This window comes from Miniopterus schreibersii (genome assembly GCF_964146895.1).
Source record: "Miniopterus schreibersii genome assembly, chromosome: 10".
Classification (NCBI taxonomy): Eukaryota; Metazoa; Chordata; class Mammalia; order Chiroptera; family Miniopteridae; genus Miniopterus; species Miniopterus schreibersii.
In genome coordinates this window covers 77,947,735-77,960,094 of record NC_138110.1, presented here as the reverse complement: position 1 = coordinate 77,960,094, position 12,360 = coordinate 77,947,735, and positions in this window count along the sequence as shown.

Here is a 12,360-nt window from a genome sequence, read left to right as displayed (position 1 = left end):
ACCGTAAAAGGGCCTAGGCACTGGATCAGGCAGCCTCGGAAGCCTGCCCCGCTCCGGGCATCTGAATGTGCATCAGCACTTTTCTTAATGAAAAAGTATCGGATGAGAGCATATTCACAGCTGTGCGCTCTTTATAAACGCCTCTGGCTTTTCTGCACTCTGTTCTGTTCCATCGATCTGTCTGTTCTCTGCCCGAGACTCTCCGCCTTGACCGCTGTAGCTCCGCAGTGGCTCCTGACGTCGGCAGCACCGGTCCTCCCGCTTCCCCTCTCCAGTGTTATGCTGGCTACTCAGGGCCGTGGACTCTCCATAAACTTCAGGATCCGTTTCTAATACTGACAGAAAATGCTGGGGTTTTATTGGGGTTGCATTAAATCTATTGCTAAAAGCGGGAAGTCCAGACATTTTAATATTGAGTCATTCCACCCATGAAGAGGAGATATTTCCACACATGATATCTAATTTTATTAATTTTGAGAGAGAGAAGGAGAGCGAGAGATGTGAGCGAGAAACATGGGCCAGTTGCCTCCTACACGCACCCTGACCAGGGATGGCCCCCCCGGGGTTCGTGCCCTGACTGCGAATCAAGCCCATCACCTTTCGGCCAGTGGGATAAGCTCCAACCAGTTGAGCCACACCAGCTGGGGTTCATGCATGATTTTTTTATGTTCTTTTACTCACATTTCAAGGTGGACACAAATTTACCTTAAAGAGGAAAACTGTTATTTTTCAGACATGTGTCTTTGGTAGCCTGGCACAGTGACCTGCGGTCCATTTGGGAATGTACCCTCTAACTACCCAGGATTCTTATCGGGAAATATTGAAAGCCATTTTCAGGGGAAAAGTTAGAGTATATAATACAGATAACTTTGTTTTATACATTATTAGACACAGATTAATAGTTCTATTTTAAGTGTATTGTTCCAGCTATAATCAGAAAATAGGTATCAGTTCCCTTCCCAGTAATTTCTGAGAGTCTCATGTTACTTTAACTGCGTCTCAGCTTTAAAAAATAATGAAACATTTGGATGCAACAAAGAAAGAAACAGAAAGGATGGCAAATAATGTCCAACTTCTAACACTTATGGTACAAAAAGATATAAAAATAATCATTAACATATTAACCTTACTAAGGATTGAGATTGATGATTAATGTAGGGATAGATGACAGATAGAGAGATGAGAATTATTAATAAATATCATGCATATTTAAATATAGATAAGAATTATTCATAAATATTATAGATAACCATGTACAGGGATGGAATAGACACTTTGCGGACTCAGAAGTCTCCAGCTTATTTGAGATCAAAGTGGGAGCTTTGATACTCATACTACAGAGGTGATTTTAATTAGTTCTATTAAACATACTGAGGGACATTTTTCATGAAAGCTGATGGGAAATTTTCATTAAACAGAATGAAGAAGCAGACTCAGAGATGAATAATTTTGTACTGAGGATAGGAATTTCCAAAATTAGCATGTTCACCTATAATAATAAATAAGGGAAGACACTCATATTATCAAAAGGAAATCTTCAGGAAAACAATTTTCTTGCCAAAATATGATGCACAAAGACATTGTAGTTAAAAATGTGGGGCTACCAGTACCAGTGCAAGGCAATCATCTCATCAAGATGAGGCCGAATACGGCGTCTTTGCTATGAGACAGACACACACTCAATTTTCAGAAGCACCGCTTGGCAGAGACCTGGACATGCCACCTCCCCCGTGCCACACGCACTGCTGACTCTGACTCGAACTACCTTTCATCCTCTGTGGGCTCGGGGCCACGTAATTTTATTCAATATGGACCCCGAGCCAGCACTCTAGCAGGCACTGGTCCTAAAAACTAAATAAGAAATATTTCCTAGTTTCACAGCTTTGTTTGGAGGTAGAGACTCATTGTGTTCTCTGTGAGCGTGTGAAAGTGTGCTCACCTTCATCAGCGATTAGGGAATGGGATGGGCAATGTTAGGTTTCCCATGCATCGCGACGGGCATTCCTAAGACATTAAAAAATGCCAAGGCTTAGCACGGATATGCAGCTGGTGAGATTGCAATCTGGTAAGATCGCTTAGGAAAACTGTTTGGCAAAATGTAGAAAAGTCAAACAAACACACACTAGATAGCACATCACTGATTTATAGAATTTTTTCAATTTTTATGTTGGGTAGAAAAAAATTTGAAGTGACTATTTATATATTTATACAAATGCTACCAAAACAGCAGTCTGTATTTTTACTTTAAAAGATGTTAAAGGTTAGGAAATAAGATATATTTAGATTTTCTTACATGCAATAATAATTATCCTCTAAAATTTATTTTCTGGATATTGTTTTTTGACTATTTTATTGCTTTTGCATGAGACTTCCTGTTCTCTCATTTTAAGAGCATAAAAAGCTGTGTTCTTTTATAGCCATTAAGCTTAGCAATTTACCTGATTCTTTTATTCCAGAGAAATTCATTTATTGATTATAGAGACACTATGTTTCATTTTACTAAATACCTCGAATCAGAGTATTGGCTTGTGAGAGCTTCAGGTAAAAGGGTTTAAAGTAGTGCTGGTGATCAATAATTGCATTGTTAGAAAACAGGCTTTATTCAAACAGAGCTCTTGCTCCTGTAGAAAAAGCAGAGCTCTTGTTCCCCTGCATATATACTTATAAGATTATAGAGAGATACGTGCGATGTGCATTGAAGCAATATCTATGCATGCTGTGTGTGTGCAGGTGCATGTAGTCATCTCACTTACGGACCTGGAGAAAATTCTCTGAGTAAAATCCTCACAGTCTACCCTTGCTCTTGATGAGATGAGCATATTGGACAAATATTTCACCTGAGGAAACCCAGAGGGATTAAACATTACAACACTTACTAATGCAACTTTCTGCTCTTGGATAAAGAAAAAGATGGCATGGCCATTTCAATCAATGCGGAGAAAGCTTTCAGTAAAATCCAATGCCCAGTGTCCCGGCAACCTACCAAAATGGGGTCCTTTCTATAGCATCATAAAATATTTATACTAATGTCAGGGGTTCCTTGAGTATAACATGAAGAAGCACTGAAAGCTGAAAACACCACAAAATTGGAATGAAGGATGTCATTATCTGGGACTGTGTGCAGTAGTATAAATATTAGTCCCATATTAAATTTTAATGAATAATAAGACTAAATTGGATTCTAGTTGTATAAAATATAGCAGGCAGGTGAGGATATAATTTTTGGTTCCTTTTAGAAGGAGGTGGTAGATTGGAGGGAAAGAGACAAAATACCTGTTTTTTCTGATTGTACCCCAATATACACATTAAAATGAATATAGGACGATGGCTATAAAGGGCAACTTAAGGGAGACTTTGGATGGTTGTCCCAGTTGTCACCTTCTTAAGAACCAGCGGGTGATGCAGGTGGAATTTTATGATGATATCTAGCATCTGACTCAGAAATGGACACTTACATTTTATAAAATGAAAATGCAATCCCTTTTCAAATACCACATGCATATATTAAACTATTGCTATTGTATCAAAATCAATCATTTATTTACTGACATTTTTGCTAGTGCATCAATGTTATTAAGCACCAAGTTTTTTTATAAAACTTATTTAATTATAACAACTAGTGGACTTTGTCTTCAAGTTCTGCAGTATTGTCATACACAATGCTTTCAGTTCCCATTACAAAGTTCATGGGTGAGTAGTCATGTTTAATAAAAGAACTGATTATTGTGTCCTAGATGTATCATTATAAGTGAAACTCATAAAAATATTCTTAAGCGCATGACTTTACAGGTCATTATTCTGAAATAATACTTTATGGTATCTTACTGGACTTTTGCATTTGATTACTACTTTTTATCTCAACTCTTGTGCATGTTTAAATATGAATACATTTACGTGGGCTGTTTGTAGAGCATATATTCATTATTATTCAACTTGTGATTTTTAACTTTTGTTTGCCACTGATTTTTAAAAATGAATGTTTTTTAGAGTTACATCTATTACTTTACAATAGACTTAATTTTATAAGAATGTGTTTATTGCTCACTTGGTTGAGTGCTCTATTCATGTTTTTGTTCAGATATTTTTATTATATCCAGAATCAGAGAAATAGACAGTTGGTTTTTGACCTGGGACTTGCTTTATAAAAGTGGTTCTCATAATTCATGCAAAAAATCCCATTTTTAATCCTACAAACTATTTAGGATTGACTCCATATAGCCTGAAAATCATTAGATCAGTCTCTATCTGTTTTTTCACGGACTACAGAAACCACACTCATCCAGTTACTGATTTTTTTCATTTGGCAAATAACCACTTTATCCTTAGGATGTATCTGTGTTTATACATAAATATTCCAGGTAATTATTTTGGGCAGAGGTGCTATATCTGTCCTTATTTCCCAGAATTTTTGTTAAAATAAAAACTGAGTTTTTTGGGGAATATGCAAATAACTTCATAAATACCTAATAAAATTAAATAAGTAGGAAGTATATATAATGAAAAATAAGAGATAATATCATCTTCCTTCAGGCTATCATAGTGCTAATCTTTGGATTTTTATATTATCAAGTGAAGCTATGCGATTTAAGACTTACTAATTTCCTTTATGTCAAGCAATTATTTCCTGAGTAAGAGTATTACCTTACCTTCTGCTTTTCTAGATTTCCTAGGACATGTTGTAATCACTAGTGGTCTCAGTTATGATATTAAAGAGGTATGACATGTGGTCCAGCAGGATCTACTACAAAGTATGTTCACCAAAATCTGTTACACTAAGTGATAGATCAGGCAATAAACAAAGGGTAGATTGTTCTGGTTTGGTGATTTTGTTTGGAAAGGGTTGGATTGTTAAAAATACATGTCCATAAACCAAAAATAAAGTACATGGTAAGGTAAATTTTTTGGCTGATTATTATAGACTGAATCATATCCCTACCCAAAACTCAAATGTTGAAACTTTAATGCCCAATCTGACTATATTTGGAAATAGGGCTTCTATGGAGCTAATTAAAGACAAATGAGATCATTGCTATGAAGCCCTAAACCTATAGAACTGCCTCATGTTAAGAAGAGGAGACACCAGACCTCTTTCCCTCTGTGCACAAATAGGTCTGCTGAGGCCACAGCAAGAGGATAGCCCTCTACTAACCAGGAAAAGAGCCATCATAAGTAACCAAACTTGCTGGCAACTTCATCATGGGCTTCTAGCCTCTAGAGCTGTGATGCCTAAAAACATTTAATTTCAAAATTTCCCGGAAATATTCCCTTTACTCGTGACAGTGGAGAATAGCCAACTCTTTCCCATGGACCACATAATAATCTCACTAAAGCAGGTTCCCTGTAAATAACCATTGTTCGTCAAAATCCATCACTTCCTTCCTTGCTGCTACAAGCCAGTACTTGTACCTCATTTTATTCAGAGCAGAGAAAAAGAAATCCTGCCCTGGGAAGAAATGACCTAGTTACCAAAGAAATTTCCAGACCTACCTAGTAGTATAAACAGGAAGGATCTGGGGAAATGCATGTGGGAGAGGAATCTTAGAATGCAGAATAGAAGGACTGCATAAATAATACACTCTTGATTTTTTTAAAAAGCCACCACTCATGCTTTGGCAAAGATACCTGCAGCTGACACCAGTATTTGTTGGATGGCTACTTAAAACATGGACTCAATGAAGGTCCTTATTAAATTAAATGGGGAAACCAGAACTCCCTTACATCAGCACTGAATATAGGAGCACATGACTCTAAGAAGTGGGAATGTCAGGCCTCATTTGTCACATGTGGCCTGAAAACACACCATCTGATATATTTACTTGGATGGTCCAAAGGATTCTGTGTTTATTAAGGCAAAAACAACACACTGTTGAAGACACACTGGGAATCCTGAGAAGATCAGGAATGACTTTGCTCCATAGGCCAGATATTCTGTCACTGAGGTCGGCTCTGAGATAACGACGGGAAAGATGCCACCCGCCACTGTCCCAGAAGGACAGGGGGAAGTGGCAGCATTTAACACGAGGGCCAAGGGGGACATAATTTCAAGATGACCAGCAGGGCCTGAGTGGGAAGCAGGATCTCTTGCCCTGCAAGAATTTATGGTTGTAGCTAATAGATCTTGAAGTCCCTAGTGTTGAGATAGATAAATAGCTAATAACAGTGTCGCTTGATTTATATAAGAAAACAAAATTGGAAGTTGGCAGACAGAAGGTTAATGAGTCAGTCACTACAATGAAAAATTACGACCTCTTACCCGTGTTCCAGATTAAGTCAGCTCACTGACCCGGAATAAAGAAAAGGCCAGAGCAGTTTGAAGTGAGATGTTACAAATCCCTCACAAATATATCCAGCACACATTCTTCCCAGAGAGTCTGAAGCTCCTCGCCAAGGCAGATATTCCTGAGGCAAGGAGAACGCCCGTGTTTTCTAGGCCTGTCGACTAAAAGATGGATGTAGAGCGGATACCGGGAGACCTGAAATCCCACACAGTTTTAAAATGAGTAGAAGTGAAGGAGCCAAATCTGTGAATCTGATGCATTTAATGACTACTGTGGTAGGCAGATGAATCTCCCCTCCCCAAATCCATGTGCCCCTTCCCCAAATCCATGTCCTAACCTCTGGAGCCTGTGCATATGTTACCCTGCGTGGCGAAAGGGATTTATCAAATGGGAGTAAAGAGTGTGATGTGGGAGATTACCCTGGAGTTCCAGTGTGAGCTCAAGGGTTCTCATAAGCGAAAGGTGAAGGAGAAGAGTCAGAGCCAGAGAAAGAGATGCGATAAGGAAAATGGACGTTAACCGAGACAGGACCGCAGGAAGGCCAAGGAATGAAGGAAACTTCTAGAAGTGGAAAGGCAAGGAAAGAGATTTTCCCATAATGCCTCGAAAGGCAACACACCTTGATGTCAACACCGTCATTCTAGTCCTCTAAGACCCACTTTAAATTTCTAGCCTCCAGCAAAGTAAGACAATTTTGTTGTTGTTTTAAGCCCCTCATTAAGTTACAGCAGCAATAAGAATGGAACGACCTTGCAGGCCTTTCCTTTTTCAGGTGTAATGGAATCTATATTCTCAGCAGCCGCAAAAGCCTCGCAGGGATTCCCTGGCCTGTGAAATAAGGGCCATTATCTTACAAAACATCAAGTGAAAGCCCATGAAATTGTGACTCCCCCCACAAACACACACATGAACACCAGTGATAGTAAATCAAAAATAATACCAAGGAATTCAAATATCTAAAACGTGCAGTGGTGGAGATTTCTATCAGAACCTTGTCTAATTTACCTCTCTGGACCCAGCCGAAACAGAGGGGTCACGGTCAATGGTTGTGGGCGATGATTAACATAAGTGGGTCATGTCTCAATCACAGTCGCTGTCCTGGGTGTTTTATGCTCATCAGAGCAGCTGACTGGCCTGACACTGGCTTACAGCTTTTTAGAGCACATTTTTTTCTCAGTGTACACCAAAAGGACCGATCAAAAGCAAGAGGCCACTCTATGGCAAGAAAGAAACTTTGCTGTCTGGACTTGGGGAGTATTTTAATTGTCATATTTTTCTGCAATAACACTATATAAAGGGATCTTAATCATGTTGACCTTCCAAAGAGCATCATTCTAGTTAACACACTGATGACAATGAGCTAGTTAGAGCTGGTGGACAGGAAAGGGCATGTACGGCACATGTATGCCAGAGGGTAGGAGATAAGGCCCACATATGATGAAGTCTTCAGGACTCTAGTTTCTGAACTTAAAGATGTGTCAATATTCTAAACTGAGCTGCAAAAGGGGAAAAGAGCAGAATGTTGAAATCCTGCAAAATTGCAAAGGTCCTAACATATATATGAGGAATATTAAAAGGGAGAGAATGGAGCAGAATCGATACTTAAAGTATATCATGGCCAAAAACATTCCAATATCTACTAAAGTATACATTTAGAAAGCTCTGAGAACATTAAGCAGGACAAACGTCAAACACACACGTACACAGAAATAGATGTTTATATAATCATCCAACAACAGCATACAACACATTGCTCTCAGGCCCACCTGGAACATTCACGGGGATAGAACATATTCTGGGCCTAAAACACATCTTAACATTTTTTTAAGTGATAAGAAATATGTTTTTATACCACAGTGGCATTACTCTAGAAATCAATAACAAAATGGTAGCTAGGGAAAAATCCTCATGTATTTGGAAATGAAACGATGCACCTTTTTATTTTTATTTTTTAAATATATCTTTATTGATTTCAGAGAGAGGAAGGGAGAGGGAGAGAGAGAAACATCAATGATGAGAAAATGATTGATCCGCTGCTTCCTGCACGCCCCCCACTGGGGATCGAGCCCGCAACCAGGGCCTGTGCCCTGATCGGGAATCGAACCCCGATCTCCTGGATACGAGGTCGATGCTCAACCGCTGAGGCACTCCAGCCGGGCTGAACAATGCACTTTTAAAAACACATTGTTTCCAATGACAGTTTACTAAACTGAATTTAATTAAATTAAAATACAACTTATGAAGATGTGCAGGGTGCTGATAAAGCAGTGCTTAGTGAGAAAATAGCATTAAATGCATTAGAAGGAAAAAAGAATGAAGTTAAAGCCATAACCTATGCTTCCAGCTGATAAAACTGGAGGAAAGAACAATTAGGCATGAAGTGAGCAGAAAACAGGGAGCAATAAACAGAGCAGATAGTGAGACGAGGCAGACAGAGAAAGACATATAACCTAATATCACTCGTACGTGGAGTCTGAAAACAGGGTCAGACTTAGAGAAGCAGGTGATTGCGGGGGCTGAGCAGTGGGGGAAGCGGGGACATGACAGGAAAAGATAGAAACTTGCAGTAATAAGATGGGTAAGTTCCGAGAATCTAACATACAGCACAATTATTAGACTCAAAATTTGCCAAGAGACTAAACCTCAAGCCTGCTCACACACGTGTGCCGTGGTGACACGGATGTGTCCATCGACCCGACGGTGGGAACCGTTTCGCGATGCATCTGTATATCAGATCATCACATTGTGTGTGCCAAATTTTTCCAGTATTACAACTTTAGTTGTCAAGTATGATTCTGTAGAGCTTGAAATAAAATGATCGTTTCTATCCTTTAAAAAACAACAGAGAAGCAATAGAGAAAATTGACTGAAATCAAAACTGATTCAATTGAAAGAATTAATAAAATGGATTCAACTCTAACCAGACCAACCAAGAAAATTTTTTAAAAACTACCAAAACCAGAAAGAGCAATTCTTGTGATGAGTCCCATGAACATTAAAAGATTAAGGAAATAGTATAAAAAAAAAACTATGCTTTATGCATTTGATATTTAGGTGAAATGGGTCAACTTCTTGAAAGACAAGAACTACCAAATACTATCTTTCATATTATCTATTTCAGAGGCATAGGAATAATAGCTAAATCCCTTCAATTCTCGAGAGAAGGGGGTGGCTGTGTTGGGCACTGGCAGTCACCGCCGACAGCAGGCAGGGCAGGGGCCAGCAGCCTTGGAGTGGAGCTGGACTGGGCCTGCACGCGGACCAGTGCACACAGGAGGGGGGCCGCTGCGACCCCTCCAAGCCTGCTGCTCAGCTGTCCGACCCCTGTGATGCTTTGCAGCTACGTCTGCTTTCACTGGTGAGAGTTCATGCCCTGTTCAAGTTTGAGAACCTCCCCTTCAGACTATCAAGTGAATGCATCAAGGAAACAAGGAGACATAAATATCTGGAGCTTGGGTAAGTTTAGGAGAAAAAAGAGCAATGAAAATACCACACATGTAAGGCAGAAATTAGGCTCGGTCAGATCCCTTTTGTGAGTAACCCTCAGCAACATTTCTTTATCTCACACAAAAAGGGAAATAAATCTGCATACATATTTTCATTCTAAAACATCTGTGACAATGCTTTTATTTTATTACAAAGTATGCAATGATTTTGAATGTCACGAATAGTAGATTATCGAGCAGAGGGGATCATCGACTATCTCAGGGACAGCACATCATTTGAAATCAGAGAGACCCTGAAGATACACACCTCATTTGCAATGCCAGGGATTGCTGATGGAAGACAGAGGACTTGCGACCAAATTTTTTAAAAATCAGAACAAAGTCAGGTCTCTTACAATAACGCCCAAATTACAACACGTTTACAACAGAAAGAGCTTATGGAAGATGCATAATGCAAAGGATCTTGTATTCTTTTGGAGACAGACAAATAAAGCAATAAGTATTTATTCATGAAAACTAACTGCAACCCAGTCTAAATTAAGATTCCTATTAATTTCTGGGGTAATCTAACAAGCATAAGCTTATTAACGAGATACTATTTTAAAAACTTCAAGACAGGTGTTTGCTTCACTAACTTTATACTAAATTATTTATGAACATGATTGAAAGTGTATTTTGAGAGAGCAAAAAAAATGAGAACATTAATTTGAGAGTCAAGGGATGAAACCGCCATATAATCTGTACTATGGATAAATGACTTTGTTTCTTCAATTTTGCCATGATAGCCATTAATTCAAATAGGAAACTACCAGGAGGAGCAATGATTAAAAATCTAGATGAAAAACACACTATTTTTATTATCTCAAAATAAGGATGATTATCAGCAAAAGTACATTATTCATGTTCATGGACTTTAGTTTACTTTGTTATTCAGTTATTTTCATGATTTGGACCAGGAGACAAAAGGTGAGGACTTGTGATAGTTGTGCACAGATATAACCCTGATGTTTTTCTTTGCCTGTATCACCTACCAACTAGCTCGAGGTTTCTAAATCCATCGCAGGTTGTATTGTTTATCCCTCTAATAATTTCTAAACTATTAGTTTTTATTAGCTATTTTTTCTTGCTTACTTAATCCAGGTTTACATTTGTTCAGAGCTATAGTATATTCTTCAAAGATGTCAAATTAATGTTATGTCAATCCTATTAAAGAAAATGTAATCTACAGGTGAGCTTTTAAATGCACTCATCCAACAGAGTGTGTATCAATGGGATCCTTAGTTACATGGTGCAGAGCTAGGAAACAAACTAATGAGTGATCATGTACACACTGAGTAGATGTGAGATTTCCTTAAAATTTTCCTAAGCTTTTTCCAAATGTCTTCATAGCATATCATAACTTACTAGTCATCAAGTAGACAATTAATTCCTACCGCTTCTCAGAGAAAAGAATGCCAATGGTCACTGATTGTGCTGCCCAATTACAAACATATTGTTAATTTTAGTGAAATTGTCCTTGCACTACTCAGGTCAGGAATGCTAAAACTGTTAAAATATGTGTCAGGTTTTGTTCAAACCAGTGAAGATTTTATATTTTCAAGATTTCTTTCGGCACCCAACAGAAAAGATTAATGTATAGTGATTAACTTCTTATTACAGGGGTCAGTACTTTCGATTTTATAAATGGAATTCAGGAGTTATTTTTAAAATTATACAAATTATATTTAAAATGTGTTCAGTTTTCTCTGTTCTTCTAAACAAAATTATTCATGTGATTTATAGCTGTAAATATCACCTTATCAATGTTTCCATGCTTAATAGTCACAGAAATGAAATGACTTATTTTCTACAGGAGCTGAACACTAATTACATTGGGGAAATATGCATGTTAATAGACATATTTATTGATTACTGAAAGAGTATTCTAGTGTCTTATATGTGCTCAAAAAATGTACCCAAGAAAAATGCTATCAGCAACTATTATGACACAGTGGTTTTTTTAAAAAAAAAATAAAATGAGCTATAGTCTATATTAAGATAACTACATTGTAGACATAGACATTTTTTAAAAAGTAAAGTACTTACAAAATTATATATATGAAAAAATAACATAAGAAAAGCTATTTTTCTAGATAAAGTAAAATTAACAATTGAAATACTGGTGATTCTAGGTACTTTAGAAGAGGCAAATCTTCACAAGAACACCATTACAAATTAATTACGCAGCACAGACTATTAACATGAAGTGCATGTTATCATCCTAAGCAATTATTTCTGCCCCCTTTTTTAATCTATCAGTAGTGTCAAAGATATTTCCTCTAAATTTTTCATAAAACAGCTGCCACTTCATGGTTTGGTGTATAACTTCAATCTTACAATTCACTGAAATATTATGTATAATAAATTATGAAAAGGTCCCTTATAAACATCATAGCTCTTACCATGACCATTTTCTCACCAGAAAGACACAGATTTGACTGAGTCACTATTGGCTTAACAACAGAAAGGCATTATCTGACAGTCCTGGAGGTCAGAAGCTCAGCGTAGATCTCACTGGTTAAAATCAAGGTGTTGGCAGGGCTTTCTTCCCAGGTACTCAGAGGAGAGTCCAGGTCCCTGCCGTTTCCAGTCTAGAG